General features: G+C 36.1%; 1 pseudogene; it reads right to left on the bottom strand.

Moving 5' to 3' along the window:
• Positions 1–929: 929 nt before the first annotated feature.
• Positions 930–1,384, bottom strand: LOC109274336 (40S ribosomal protein S11-like; annotated as a pseudogene).
• Positions 1,385–16,745: the final 15,361 nt, after the last annotated feature.

Here is a 16,745-nt window from a genome sequence, read left to right as displayed (position 1 = left end):
AATGGGTCACTTTTTTCACTAATTTGAAATGCCGCTTTTATCATTTGCTTTGCCAGATGCTACTATTGAGGGAAACTGAGTAAAGGACATAAGGGTCTCCTCATATTATTTCTTACAATTGCATATAAATCTACAGTTATCTCAAAATAAAAGTTTAACTTAAAAAAAATGTTGACCTGAACGTTAAGTATTTAACTGCATGTTTACATTTGGGGAAAATTTTACTTCTTAATTTTTGTATTGCTTTAATTTTATGTCTAATTATATATTAGCTATAGACTCAGTATAATTTTTTTTTTTTTTTTTTTTTTTTTGCTTTTAGAAGAAAAGCAGTCATGGGGCGCCTGGGTGGCTCAGTTGGTTAAGTGTCTGACTTCAGCTCAGGTCATGATCTCATGGTCCGTGAGTTCGAGCCCTGCATCGGGTCTGTGCTGACAGCTCAGAGCCTGGAGGCTGCTTTGAATTCTGTGTCTTCCTCTCTCTCTGACCCTCCCCCATTCATGCTCTGTCTCTCTCTGTCTCAAAAATAAATAAACAAAAATTTTTAATTAAAAAAAAGAAAAGCAGACAGCAATATGGAAAAATATATAGAGAACACATAAATTATCAAAAAGTTTTTGTGAATAAACTATAAATTTCAGATGGTAGTAGATAGGATAGTTTAATACAGATGTTTAAAAAGATACAGATATAAGGCAAGTATTGTAAACATGCTATGTATTATATACCTTTCAATGCCTTCCAGATTGTGGAGTATAATTAAATACCAAACACAGAAACCAATGTCCTAAGATTGGTCAGAGTTTTGAAGTCTTTTGGAAGCTTTCAAATGTCTCAAAAGTGTTTTATTTGGAAAACTCTTTTTTTTTTTTTTCTTGACTGGAAAAATAACTTTATCTTCTTTGGGGCATGTGGGCAGCTGTCTAGTCTCAGAACTTCTGGAATCACTTCTTAGTGTCAGCATCCTTCGTGACTTTGAGCACACTGAAGCACACAGTCTTACTCAAAGGCTGGCACTCGCCCACTGTGAGAGTGTTGCCGATCTGGTCATCCCTGAAGCAGGGGGACAGGTGCACGGACATGTTTTTATAGTATTTTTCAAAGCAGTTGTACTTTCAGATGTAATGGAGGTAAGCTCAACGGATAACAGTGGTCCTCCACCACACCACAAAGTATCCACCCTCAGATGGAGACATTACCAGTAAAAGGGCATTTCTTGTCAGTGTAGTTCCCCTCAATGGCCTTCTTGGGCATCTTGAAGCCCAGACGAATATTTTGTAGTATTGTGGGAACTTCTCCTTGCCAGTTTCTCCAAGCAAGACTGTCTTATTTCAAAGATGGTTGTCTGTTTTCGGTAGACACGCTCAGTCTAAATGTTTGCCATCTTCCCAGTGGCCGGTGAAGAGGCAGAAAAAACACCATAAAGAGTTCCCTTTTTTAAGAATCACTATATTATTTATTCATTGTATGTCTTTAATTTAAAGAATTAACTTTGGTAAACTTTTAAATTTTGTCAGGGTCAATACACTTCAAGAAGAAATCTTTATATCCCTTGCTGTGGGCTACTGTGATTTTGGAATTAGTATCTGGAAACCCATTTTCACTTTTTTTAAAGGTGTTAAAAATAAATCTTCTAGTCAGAAAAAAAAAAAAGCCTCATGGTTAAATGAATTAAACTGTCCTCTGTACCTAGCAGGCACCATAAATAATCCATTAAGAGTTTGGGGAACTTCATTTCCACATACCTTATATTATCTACCACATAGCAGATTTACTACATCACCCTGGGTCCTAAAACATGAAAGCTTCAAGGTCTGAGTCAATACAAATAGATACAGCAAAAGTTAGTTAATTCAGGCATGTATTAACTAGGAGTTAACAAGTGTTCTTCATCACATTCAATATGCTAATTTTTTGAGATTAAAAATATGTTTTCTGTTTGGAAAACTCAGAACTCATTTAAACTTAGTTTAAAATGTAAGAAGACCATAGATAAAAATATTACTTAAAATAACAAGAGCAGAGAAAAACAAAACAAAAACAAACCAAACCTTGTAGCAAAATGAAATACCTACTGAAATCTTTTCTTCATGATTACATGAAAATCATGTAAGAAAGCTGAATTACAGTAAGTATTATTTAAAAAAAAAATGATTCATCGAGGGTGTTATCAGTCTTTACTTTTAGAACAACAGTGCAATAACATTCTGAAGAGCAGGTAAAGATAAATTTTGGAAAGCCAAAACCAAAGTTCATCTAAGGAAAATGTAAGGAAATTCATAAACAGAAATGTTTTCAGCATTCTAAATACCCGTGTCCTTTAGTACCCTGGAACGTTGTATTGTTTTTTAAGTACTTTTAAAATTTCCCTGACCTACATGTACCTTCCTCTTAATAGCCTTATGAGGTGATTAGATAGAATAGTCATTATCACACCCATTTTTTTATTTAATTTTGATATTGTTATTTTTTTAATTGAGGTATAATTGACATAACATTGTATTGTACAATGTAATGATTCAATTTTGTATACACTGCAAATTGACCACTACAATAAGTCCAGTTAACATCCATCACCATATATTTTTATAAATTTTTCTCTCACGATGAGAACTTAAAAGATCTCTCCTAGCTACTTTCAAATATTCAGTATGGTATTATTAACTAAAGTCACCAAACTGTACATTACATCCCCATGATTTATTCATTTCATAACTGGAAATTTGTGCCTTTGACTCCTTTACCCTTGTTGCCCACTCCCACCCCTACCTCAGGCAACCACCAATCTTTTTCTGTTCTCTGTATCTGTGAGCTCAGTTTTGTTTTATTGTTTGTTTGTTTAAGACTCCACATTTAAGTGAGATCTTGTGGTATTTATCTTCTTCTGTCTGCCTTATTTCACTTAGCACAATGCCTTCTGGGTTCATCCACGTTGTCACAAATGGCAAGATTTCATTCTTTTTTATGGATGAGTAGTATCTGTGTGCGTGCACATGCCACATTCCACGTCTTTATCCATTCATCCATTGATGCACATTTAGATTGTTTCCATGGTTTTGGCTATTGTAAATAATGCTGCAATGAACATGTAATCTGTCTTGCTGAGTTAGTGTTTTTGTTTTCTTTGGTACATTTTATTTTCTTGGGGAATTGCTGGATCATATATGGTAGCTCTATTTTTAATTTTTTTGAGGAACCTCCATACTGGTTTCCACAGTGGATGCATCAGCTTACATTTTTACCACCAGTGCTCAAGAATTCCCTCTTCTTCACATCCTCACCAACACTTGTTGATTTTGCCTTTTTGACAGTAGCCATTCTGTCAGATGTGAGGTGATATTTCATTGTGGTTTTGACTTGCATTTCCCTGATGATTAGTGATGTTGAATATCTTTTCATGTACTTGTTGGCCATCTGGATGTCTTGTTTGGAAAAAACATCTGTTCAGATTCTCTGCTCATTTTTTAAATCAGATTATTTGGGTTTTGGCTGTTGAGTTGTGTGAATTATTTATATATTTTGGATATTAACTTCTTGTCAGATATATGATTTGAAAGTGTTTTCTCCCACTTAATAAGTTCCTTTTCATTTAGTTGATGGTTTCCTTTTGTGTGCAGAAGGTTTTCAGTTTAATGTAGTCCCACTTGCTTATTTTTGCTTTTATTGACTTTATGTTTGGTATCAACACACCCATCTTAAATGAGAGAAAACTAAGAAGTTTGTCACTGAAAGACTGAGCCTGGAACCCAAATATTTTTATTCTAAACCTAATATCCCTTACATCTCAAGGTGCTCTCAAAATTTTAGATACAGATAAAACAGTATGAGACAGCCTCAGGAACATGGAGGAAGCTTCAATTTCCTCAATATGTATTATGTGTTCCTCACAAAATTTTATCTGGCTCTTCTGAATAAACCCCAGAAGCATCCTCATTTATGAAACCTTTACTTGATAATAGGTGGCACATAAGTTTGTAAAACATAAAATATCATTAAAATGTTTTGAAATAATAGTTACTTCCTGGTTGATTTACTTCATGAATTTTTCTTTTGGGTATTAAGTACCATGTTGCTAAACGTCACGATCTTACTACTTAACCCCAAATTAAATCACACACAATTAAATTGACCCAGATCTTCAAAACATCGGGCACACTCAGATTCAGAAATGATATGCATTCATCAAATTTTAGAATTTCTTTAAAATATTGATTTCATACAAAGATAACAATCTTTTTTTTTTTTCTTTTTTAATGTTTATTTATTTTTGAGACAGAGAGAGACAGAGCATGAATGGGGGAGGGTCAGAGAGAGGGAGACACAGAATCTGAAACAGGCTTCAGGCTCTGAGCTGTCAGCACAGAGCCTGACGCGGCGCTCGAACTCACGGACCACGAGATCATGACCTGAGCCGAAGTCGGCCACTTAACCGACTGAGCCACCCAGGCGCCCCTACAAAGATAACAATCTTATCTAAGTAAAGAACAATAAATGGGGTTTTGTGTATTAGTGATTCTGAGATAGGACTTTCAGTTACATTCACACGTAGCACATATGTGTTAAAATAAGCGTAGGTCATACAAGGTGTGAGATTGTACTCCTAACAATGATATTTGCTCGATTCCATGTAATTTAATAGGGATTGAAAAGATGTGTATCAGTTCTTGCTTTAAGAATGCTTATTTAGGGGCGCCTGGGTGGCGCAGTCGGTTAAGCGTCCGACTTCGGCCGGGTCACGATCTCGCGGTCCGTGAGTTCGAGCCCCGCATCGGGCTCTGGGCTGATGGCTCGGAGCCTGGAGCCTGTTTCCGATTCTGTGTCTCCCTCTCTCTCTGCCCCTCCCCCGTTCATGCTCTGTCTCTCTCTGTCCCAAAAATAAATAAAAAACTTTGAAAAAAAAAATTAAAAAAAAAGAATGCTTATTTAAAAAAAATGATTTAATACTAGCCTGTTGAGCCTTTTTGTTTGTTTTTTTATTCCCCTAGGACCCAAACATTGTATTTCATTTGCAAGAGAGACAGGGATAGTAGCATTTGTTGCTTACCTAAGTGCCCAACCACTTTATAAATTTTCTGCATTTTTTATTATATTTAAACATTCCAGTGATACCTGTCCCTTTTCCTTAAGAATGTTTCTTAACATATTATGGATCAATTTACCGAAAGAGTCAAGAGTCTATCTACTGGGAAAGCATTTCATTCTTTAGGTAGCTACAAAACATCACCACATTAACTAAACCTGTGGGTGGCCTCAAATCCTGAACAAAATTGCCACAGTGCTGTTTCTAAAAAGAGATAGATAGATCACCTTTCAGTATATGAGCAATGAGTATTGATGTGTATTATTCACTTTAATTGTTTGCCATCTAAGTGCCAGTTTCCACAGGTGGAGAGTTGGTGGGTAGGTACACAGGTACACAGGAAGGCTTGTGAAATGACAGCTGGCTGCTGCCAACTGCTCTGTGCCAGTTAACAGTTTTTCTGGAATTGATTGGAACGAATACACGGTGAATTTATCTTCTTAAGAAAATATGACATTCTGTTCTAGATAGATTTTAAAAACAAACAGGTGCTATCAGAAATATTTCCCAGGTGGAAACTATTTTGCCTAAAGGATAAAAAAATCTAAAATGAAATGTGGTAATTTTCGATGCACTAAAATGACTTCTGTTAGTCACAAATAGTTATTTTTTTATCCTGAATAATCCATATTAAATAAAAATTAAACAAGCAGTGCCTCATGTAGGAAGCATCCAAAAATGATACCCACTCATTTTATGACTTCTTTGAATGTACTCTTTTTTAAAAGAGGAGGCAGGGGTGCCTGGGTGGCTCAGTCAATTGAGCGTGCGGCTCTTGGTTTCAGCTCAGGTCCTGATCTCACCACAGTTTGTGGGTCTGAGCCCAGCATCAGGGTCTGCACTGACAGTGTGGAGCCTGCTTGAGATTCTCTCTCCTCCTCTCTCTCTGCCCCTCCCCCACTCACATGCACACGCGCGTTCGCGCTCTCTCTCTCTTTTCTCTCTGTCAAGATAAATAAATAAAGTTAAAAATAAATAAATAAATAAATAAATAAATAAATAAGGGGGCCAAGACTGTTGTCCTTTTGGACAACAAAATTGAAAAATTGAAAGAGAAACTGAAATTTTTACAACCTAGACCTGGACAAGAACAAAGGAATATTTAAAAAGAAGAAGAGAAACTCTCATGTTTATTTCTTTATTCAATCAACTAATGTTTGCTGAGCACTACTAGAGTACTACTAGATATTAGACATGGCTTAAATACCAATATAAGCAAAATGATACGTCAAAACCCAACCCACAAGAATGTCACAATAAATGAACAAACAGCTCTAATACAATATGAACACATAAAGAATGTGCTCAGGAAGAAAAAAGAATGATCAGTTAACTCTGTTAGTGTGGGTGTTGATGAATGTTTTACATTAGAAGTGACACAGAGCTGAGTCCTTTAGGACATTTGCCAGGATAAACAAGGAAGGAAGAGAGTTGTGGGCAATGGTCATTGCATTTATAACATCGTGAAATAGAGCAAATGTCACTGAGAGAACTATTAGAAAAACTTAATTTCAGAATTGTGCATATGATGCACTGAGTCTGACATCCTCATCCTCTCTGATATTAAGGGCCATCTTTTTAAACAGTTTTATAGCAGCAGGGATGAAAAGGATACTCTCTGGGTGAGATTTCCTATAAAAGAATTGATGCTCCACTATAAGGGTCCAAACAATACTTCTGAGAGGCCTGCCCACTCAGTTGACATTAGACATCCATATCCATGCACTAAAATCCGGTATTAATTTCTTACAACTCTCAGGTTGCCCTTGACATACACTTCCTCTTTTGTATGCCAAACACATCCTTGTATACATACACCCAAATACACAGAATGAGGAAAAGAGAGATCCATATCTAGAACACTGCTTTCTTTAAAATGTCATCAGATCTGAGATGGTTTAGTGTGAAATCTTTTTCCATGGGACACCTAAATGGGTTTTCATAGGTCAAGCCCACAGAAACATCCAAATCAAAAGAAGTTTAGACTATCATTCTAATGAAGTTAGTTTCCTTCTTCTCACTTTACATTACTAATCACTCAAGATGTCAGGTCTCATTAACACATGGAATAACCAGTTTCACCTCTTTGTATCATCAGTATTTATTAACCCTTCGTGTGTGAAAAAGATACTTGTAGTTGAATATGTTTAGGGAACACTGGGTTAAACACCATTAAATAGGTTTCCTTATCACAGAAATCACAGGACTTTTACTATGCTAATATGTTAGTACAGATTATAAATCTTTATGAGGGGTGATATATAGTAGATGGTGGTTCCCCCTTTGGCAGAGAAAGTGAGTGGGCTAACGTTCCTTAGAAACAGACACTGGGAATGAGTTCACTGTTGACCTCTTAGCTTTCTTCCCATTAGCACATCCATTGACCACATAAATTAGCGCCAAATCTCATTGTGATTAATCATCTCCACACTGTACCTATTTGTCTTCAACTATGGATGGTAATAGTATATAAAATGGAAAACATTTGATAAGTTGTTTTCAAGTATACTGAATAACAGTAGAACAAAATTCATGTTCTTAGATTTTATAATAAATGGGTCCCTCCTAGTAAATGATCTCTGTCCTTACACTGTTAAAGTCACATTAGTTCAGCTGAGTGAAATTCCCTGAGGCAAAAAACAGTAAGTGGCCATTTTCTCATTCAATCTCATGAAGCCGACCTTCAATAAATATGATACCTGAGATTGATAGCTATTGCTGATAAAGGTAAAAAGTAGTGGTGACTTATTTTTTCCGAGGGGGCATGCATGTAAAATATTTTTGATTTATTAAAAATATACAGTTGAATAGAATAAAATGTTAGTATACATAATTCCTAGGAAAATATGCTTTGCAGAAAAATTGGCAGATATTCACTTTGTGCTCTAAAACTTATATTCTTCATAGATTAAAATTATATCTAATTAAGAATTAAATTCTCATGAAATTCAAGTGCTTATTTATTCCATAAATTTATAACCTTATTCTTTATTTTTTTAATGGTTATTTATTTTTGAGAGAGAGGCAGAGAGAGTGTGTGCGGGGGAAGTGCAGAGAGAGAGGTGGACAGAGGATCCAAAGCCGGCTCTGCCCTGACAGCAGAGAGCCCAATGTGGGGGTCGAACTCACAAACCATGATATCATGGCCTGAGCCGAAGTCGGATGCTCAACCAACTGAGCCACCTAGGCGCCCTAGAGCAACCTTATAACCATGGCATTGTATATGTGTCATATCAATTTATCTCTAAATAAGTAATTTATATGTGTTTTAGCTTTGTCTGAAGTTTCTTAACCTCCTATAAAACTGCTTTGTCTTGACCAATATTCATATCTTACATCATTTTCTCTGGAAATTCGTGCAGAATAATTAATATCATTCTATTCTGCAATCTTCTTTGTGTATCAGCTAATAATAAACAAGAGAATTGGCATTTGGAAAAAAAGGAGCAGCATTGAATGAGGTCCCCTTTTGTGTATCTCTTCACCTGGACACAAACACCAGTCGTTGACAACTGGGGTGGCTAAAATTCAGAGAGGGAATCCACAGTGCTTCTAGCAGGAAAAAACAGAGGACAGAGTTTTTAGGGTGACCACAGAAGTTGGAAAGAAAAGGAAGAAATAAAAGGAGAGAAACAGAGAAAGTCCCATGTTGTGGATATAAACTCTGCCCAAATCTCTGGCTGACCCCCTAAACTATGCATGTGTGGGCCAGTTTACCAGGATCCCAGCCAAGCCAAAAAAGCTGAACAGATTTCAGTGCTATTCATCAAAAGGAAGCAGGGTTGGGGATAAGGTTCAGCCAAGTTAACTGCTTGTTAGAAACAAAAGCAAGCAAATTAAAAAAAATCAATATCTTCTGAGAAATAGAATCTATTGTTTGTATCACATCCAATACCTAGGGGTTCAGGATACAATTGAAAATTATTGAACTTGCAAAGAAACAGGAAAATGTGGCCAATACTCAAGAGAAAAGGCAATGAAAAGATATCAGTCCTTAAGGGTTTCAGATGTAATAACAGGCAGAAATTTTAAAGCCATTAGTGTATGCTCAGGAAATATACTTGTGGTGAAGGAATAAATAACAATCTCAGCAGAGAGTTGAAAGCTATAAAAAAAGAACAAAATGGAAATTCTGTAATTAAAAATTACAATTACTGAAATATAAAAATTAATCAGAGGGCTTATAAGTAGATCAGAGATGACAAACTATGGGTCGCTAAGTCTGACAATAGAGCAATAATATCGATTCAATCTAAAAAACAGAGAGAAAAAAAATAGAAAACAATTACAAACATATCAGGGACATGTGTAAGAATATCAAGAGTTCTATCTGCATGTCCCAGGAGAGAAAAGAAAGAAACTGGAACAGAAAAAGTTATGGCCAAAATATTTCCAAATTTATTTTTTAAATTACAAATTGAAGAAGCTTAGCAAACCAAAGAAAGGTATAACTGAAGAGCCTTTCCAGTTCCATAGGTAAGGAGCTTGGAAGTCACCACTTCCTCCTAACAATAAGTAATAAGTTGGAAAGACTGAAAATCAACAATCCTTCTTGGATCTTTAAGCAAGGAAAGGACACAGTCCTTCCACTGCCCTAAGATTAGAAAGAAAGACAGGAAAATATAGGGAGTCATAGCTTACCAAAACAGACACTCATGACCTGAAACTACCCAAGAAATAGTGCCAGGGTAGGAAAATCTGAACTCTGTTGAATTGCTGGAGGCCCAATGTTGACCACTCTGATAACTAAAAACGTCAAGAGGACCCAGTCAAAGGGAGGACCCCACAGTCCTATGAGACTCACCCTCAAGAGCTCAACCAATTCCCATAGTAAATATCAGAGAATAATCCTCTCTTGCTTTCAGCTGGGGCAGAGAAGAAGAATCATTCTGAAACACATCAGAACATTCTTGTTCTTAAGAATGCTTGCCCTCAAGGGAAACTGGTTAACTAGAGCTAACTTTTGGTGTATTATCAGAGCTTAACTGACCCAGGGAAAGAAAATGTGTTAATAAAAAGTGGCATGCTCTTCTATCATTAAAGTTAGTTAGCAGGTTAATAAAAATTCACATGGAAAAAATGATTTAAAAAAATAAGTTGAAAAGCAAGTTAAAATATGATTTCATTCTTATGAAAAAAGTACCAAATGAGTGTATATGTGAAATGTTTAGAAAATTATACAGTGCTTTCAATTGATTATCTCTAAACAGTAAGATTATGGGCTCATTTTGCTTTTATTTTTTTTTAAGATTTTATTTTTAAGTAATCTCTACACCCGATATGGGCTTGAACACAACCCCAAGATCAAGAGTCTCACACTCTACTAACTGAGCTAGCCAGGTGCCCTTCTTTTTGCGTTTAAAAAAAACATTTTTTTATTTCCTATTTTTATTTTTATTTTTTTTGAAAACATAGTGAGTTTTTATTTTGCTTTGTTTTTTTTAATATGAAATTTGTTGTCAAATTGGTTTCCATAGAACACCCAGTGCTCATCCCAACAGGTGCCCTCCTCAATACCCATTACTCACCCTCTCCTCCCTCCCACCCGCCATCAACCCTCAGTTTGTTCTCAGTCTTCAAGAGTCTCTTATGTTTTGGCTCCCTCCCTCTCTAACCTTTATTTTTTCCCTTCCCCTCCCCCATGATCTTCTGTTAAGTTTCTCGGGATCCACACAAGAGTGAAAACATATGGTATCTGTCTTTCTCTGTATGACTTGATGCATAGGGGCACTTGTAACCCAATGTTTATAGCAGCACTCTCAACAATAGCCAAATTACGGAAAGAGCCTAAATATCCATCAACTAATGAATGGATAAAGAAATTGTGGCTTATATACACAATGGAATACTACGTGGCAAGGAGAAAGAATGAAATATGGCCTTTTGTAGCAACATGGATGGAACTGGAGAGTGTTATGCTAAATGAAATAAGTCATACAGAGAAAGACAGATACCATATGTTTTCACTTTTATTTCCTATTTTTAATGAATAGTTATCAATGTGCTTATTTTATAAGAGAAATAAATGAAACAAAATCATTGTTCTTAAATCTTTTTTTAAAAAACAAACTCATGTCCACAGAACCAGTTGTAAGACTGAGAAGATTTATTAGAGGTTACAGAATAATCTTGGGAAAAACTCTTAAAAAACTCACTTCAAACAATTAACATCTGATGGGCCCTGGCCCACATAATTAAAAGTATTTTTCCAATAATTAAGCTTAATTCCACCTAGGCTTTTAGATTATCCATTTGGAATCATGTATAATTGGGAATTGATTATATATATTATATGTCGCATATTACACATAAAATGACATATGACACATGATAAATGTATACTGTGAATTATAAATTGTTTATATATACATCATAACGTATGAATGTACATACATATTTGTGTATATGCGTATATTTACCAAAAATTTCAATAAACAATGACATTTACATCTGCTTATGAAAATAAAACTGTAGGTCAGAAATTAGATTATTTCCTTATTTATAATTTCCTAACACTTCTGCCAGTCTTATGTAGAAGTAAGTAAACTTACTCTTGGTTCATTGATTTCCCTCGAAGTGAAACAACTACTATTGTTTCATGGCTCATAAGAGCAAGGTAACTCATGGGAAATTCCATGTAATCAGCTAGTAAGTAGCACTTACTCTGAATTAGATCCTAGGGAATTAATTAGTGACCAATCAAGTAAGTTTTACTGTACTCAAATTGCCAAGATTGATTTGTTCTGCTTTAGCACATGAGGTAAACATTAATACCTTCTCAGACAGAGCTCTAGTGCCAGCAGTTCATTATTAGGTATTATGTAGAATCATCACCAGCCCTCAAAAACAGTAAGCAATGGCCTCCTGAGAATGCTAACAGGATTCCCATAGTGTCTGCAAGACAGACTTGAGGGTTGCTCATTTCCATTCTGGTATCTCTATGAAAACAAAAACAACAGTGTACAAGAGTATCCTTTCTCCATTAGCAGGTTTAATATATAGTTATGAACAGTGTTGGTAGAATAAGAACTTTAAAGGGGCTTCTATTAAGGGTTCTGAAAGAAATTAGGAAAAATGTCATTTGAAACTGGAGGAAAGGTGCTTTGTTTTATAGTCACAGACAACCTGGCTGAATCGTGTCTTACAGTTGTGTAGAAAGCAGAACTTATAAGTGATGAACCTGAATAAAAACAGAATGACCCTACAACCCACAATTGCACTACTGGGTACATATCCAAGGGATACAGGTGTGCTATTTTGAAAGGCACATGCACCCCAATGTTTATAGCAGCACTATCGACACTAACCAAAGTGTGGAAAGAGCCCAAATTTCCATCGACAGATACATATATAGATAGATAGATATAGATATAGATATGGATATGGATATGGATATAGATATAGATATAGATATAGATATAGATATAGATATAGATAGATACACACACAATGGAGTATTACTTGCCAATCAAAAAGGATGAATCTGTCATTTGCAACTACATGAATGGAGCTAGAGGGTATTATGCTAAGCAAAATAAGTCAGAGAAAGACAATTATCATATGACTTCACTCATGTGAGGAATTTAAGATGCAAAACAGATGGACGTAAGGGAAGGGAAACAAAAAGAATATAAAAACAGGGAGGGGACAAAACATAAGAGACTCTTAAATACAGAGAACAAACTGAGGGTTGCTGGAGGGGCTGTGGGTGAAAGGATAGGCTAAATGGGTAGGGGGCATTAAGGAAGACATTTGTTGGGATGAGCACTGGGTGTTATACATAGGGAATGAATCACTGAAATCTGCTCCTTAAATCACTATTACACTATAATGCTAACAAACTTGGATGTAAATTAGGAAGAAAGAAAAAACGAAAGAACGAAAGAACAAAAGGAAGGAAGGAAAGAAGGAAGGAAGGAAGGAAGGAAGGAAGGAAGGAAGGAAGGAAGGAAGGAAGAAAAAATAAGTGATGAACCTGGATATTTAGCTGAGGAGAATCTCAAGGAATGTGTTGCAGGTATGGCCTGGATTCTTCTTATTGCAATAGTAAAATATAAGAAGAACAAGATAAATTGAGGATGAAATGTTAAGCAAAAGGGAACCAGCTTTTGATAATTTGAAAAATTCTCAGCCCATCCAAATTATGGAAGACACTAATGTTAAATTCTCTGCTAGGAAAGTGTGCTCTGGATAGAATGCCAAGTGTGTGGCTGAACAAGCATTTATTGAAGAAATTAGATGTGTGACTCATTCATCCACTCAACCATCTCAAAGAAGCTAGGAATAATGATGGGATAAGCCAAGAGGGATCTATGGAGAGTAGACATGGGATAATTTCAGAACGACCTGTGAAAGACTTTTTTTTTCTAATGCTATGAATCCCCATGACATATACAGAAGGCCCACAAGGTTTTAAAAACCGTTGTATCAGTAGAAATACTTCCAGCTTATACTGAAAGGGAAAGGAACAGGACAAAATGAAAGGAGACAATGTTGCCAGACTTCCAAAATTCTATAGTAGGAAATAGTCTGATATTGCTACTCAGATATAAACATGTACTATCCTTTAAGAAAAATGGAGAATGACAGGGGCATCTGGGTGACTCAGTCGATTGAGCATTCGACTTCGGCGTAGGTCATGACCTCACGGCTTGTGAGTTCAAGCCCCACATTGGGGTCTGCTGATAGCTCAGAGCCTGGAGCCTGCTTTGGATTCTGTGTCTACCTCTCTCTCTTCCCCTCCCCTGCTTGCACTCTATCTCTGTCTCTCTCTCAAAAATAAATAAACATTAAGAATTTTCGAAAAGAAAAATGAAGAATGACATAGAGGAAAGAGCCATAGGCATAGATGCCCACAGAGGCATGAGCATGAACGCCTATAGAGCTACGATTCCAAAGCAAAGGACAGAAGCACGTGTGTAGATGCAGAAGTTGGAGGCACAGATACATAAGAAGTAGAGACCTACTGAAGGCTTATGGAGCAACTTCAGCGGACAGAGACTATGGAGATGTCTGAGTGTAAAGGCCTATGGAGCTGCAGTAGATCTAGACAACAGAGGGGTGGGTCCAGAGGACAGAACCACAGGACATTATTCCCAGGCCTTGAAATCTAATAGAATTTGGCTGCTGGGATTTGGATTTGCTTGGGACCAGCGTCTCCTTTATTCCTTCTGTTTTCCTCATTTTTGAATAAGAGTGTTTTTAACTGTTATCACATCCCTAACCCATCATTGTATCTTAGAAGTAGATAGCTTGTTTTCTAGTTTCACAGGTCCACAGATGGAGAGGAATTTTGCTCCAGGATGAATCATATTCAGTATATCACTCGTACCTGATCTGGATGATTTAGATGATGACATTTAGGACTTTTGAACTGATGCTCTTTAAATGAGATTTTGGACTTAGATCTAATGCTGTACTGTGTTGAAATTTTGGGGAATTTTGTGATAGAATTAATGTATTTTGTGGGGAGGAAGGTGTAAATTTGGGCAGGCTAGAGAGTGGACTATAGTAGGCTGAGTGGTGGCCCCACAAGATATTTTCACACCCTTATCCCAAGTCCCTATGAATGTTACTTCATTTGGAAAAGGGATCTTTGCAGATGTTATTAAATTAGGATCTTTTTTTAATGTTTATTTATTTATTTAGAGAGACAACATGAGCATGTGTGGGGGAGGGGAGGCGAGAGAGGGAGAGAGAGAATCTGAAGCAGGCTCCATGCTGCCAGCACAGAGCCAGACATGGGGCTCAATATCACAAACTGTGAGATCATGATCTAAGCTGAAATCAAGAGTCAGATGCTTAACTAACTGAGCCACCCAGGCACACCTAAATTAGGGATATTGATGTAAAAAGATCATGTAGATTATTTGAGTGAGCCTTAAATCCAATGACAGATATCCACGTAATTGATGCACAGGAGACAAAACATTGTGACCACTGAAACTGAGATTGGAGAGATGTAGCCACAAGTCCAGGAGCACCTGCAGCCACCAGAAGGAAGAAGCAATGAATGGATTCCCCTCTTAGAGCATCTGGAGTTAGCGTAGCTTTGTTGACATCTTGATTTTGACTCCAGATTGATAGAATAAATTTCGGTTACTTTAAGCCACCAAGTTTGTGGTGATTTATTGCAGCAGCCCTAGGAAACGAATACAATACTGTAGTCCTTAACTGGGAACTAGGGGAAAGGAAGTCTCATTTCTTGGGTCACACACTCCTTGAGTGGAGCTTCTGTCATGCTGAGTGCAGGAGTTGATGGGGGTGCGGATCATACTCATGTCTGTAGTGGACACGAGTGCCACATACTCTTACTGTTCTTACTGGGTTTTGCAGATTCTCTTGAATAAATGCTTCTTTTTTGTTGTTGTTGTATGTCCTTAGGACAATTTCCAGATACTTTAAATGGTTGGTGCTTTTTTAAAATTTTTTTTGTAATTTTCACCAGTTATGGTTGTTTTGCTGAGGAAGAGCTGCTCTGCAGAGCTCCTCACACTGTCGTCCCAGAAGTGGGTCTCCCCAAACTTATTTATTTTTCCCTAACTCCAACTAAAACAACACAAGTAAGTGAAATAGGTTCAGTTAAAATAATCATATACTTTGTCAGTAAATGGTCTTATTTACTCGCATATTTTTGAAAAAAATTAAATGCCATGCTAGTCTGTTTAGTTGGAAATATGTAATTTTCTTTTACAGGCTCATCTGGCAAGAACATTAAAATGCAATTTGCTTAAAATGAAGTAATCTTCAGCAGTCTTATCAAGTATTTTTTTTATCCTCAATAGTGTATTCAAATAGTGTGATCTTGCTCTCACAGTCTTCCAAGCTAAAGCCCTCATGTTCTTTAAGTATAGGCAAAAAAAATTTTTTTTCAGAAAGAAAATAATCTTAGTTCTGCCTTTTTGTAGTTTTTATAAGCTTAGAATCTGAGTAATATTTCATCAGGGCTAAAATATGTCAGGCTTTAAAATTTTTATTATCCCAAACAAAAAGATTTTTAAAAATCTGCATTGCCATCGGCTTGGTTTTATCTAAATAATGCACATATTATTTCAATAGCCACCTAGAATTCTTGCATTTTAGAAACTCTTAGGAATGTTAATATTTTATTGTCTTGTTTCCAAGTCCTGCACAGAGTACTATAGAAATGATTGATATTCCAGGTAACTCTGCTAAGAGACATGCTGTTTATCTAGTTTCTCAAAAATCAGATCTCTGCTCTCAAATCAACTGAGATCCTGAAAAAATCACAAGCATAAAATATATATTACTTACAAGAATGTTAGATATATTCTCTCTATATTTACTAATGTCAATGACAAGAAACAAACACCTAATGAATGTCTTTACATTTTTGGAAATATGCATTCAAAGAAATTATATCATGCAATATCTCTTTTTCATTGGTCTAACACCTTTATCGTCATGTGATAGTAAATTTTTGTACATTCCCAGAAAGTAGATAGTTTATGAGCCTTCTTAATCACACTCCTTAATATTTAGTTACATCATAGACCTGTTAAGATTTATTAATAGGTGAAAATCATTTTGATTTTGAAGAGTGTCACAACAGTCTGATCCTTATTAATTTAAATGGAAAAATGTTAGATACCATACATGAAAATTGAACTCTTTCCAAGACGAGGTGCATTTAAAAAAATGTAAA

The sequence above is a fragment of the Panthera pardus genome, unplaced genomic scaffold (assembly GCF_024362965.1).
Source record: "Panthera pardus isolate Hobbes unplaced genomic scaffold, ASM2436296v1 HiC_scaffold_10, whole genome shotgun sequence".
NCBI classification, from domain to species: Eukaryota; Metazoa; Chordata; class Mammalia; order Carnivora; family Felidae; genus Panthera; species Panthera pardus.
Note: the sequence above shows the minus strand (reverse complement) of the source record. Positions and strands in the feature narration are given on the sequence as shown.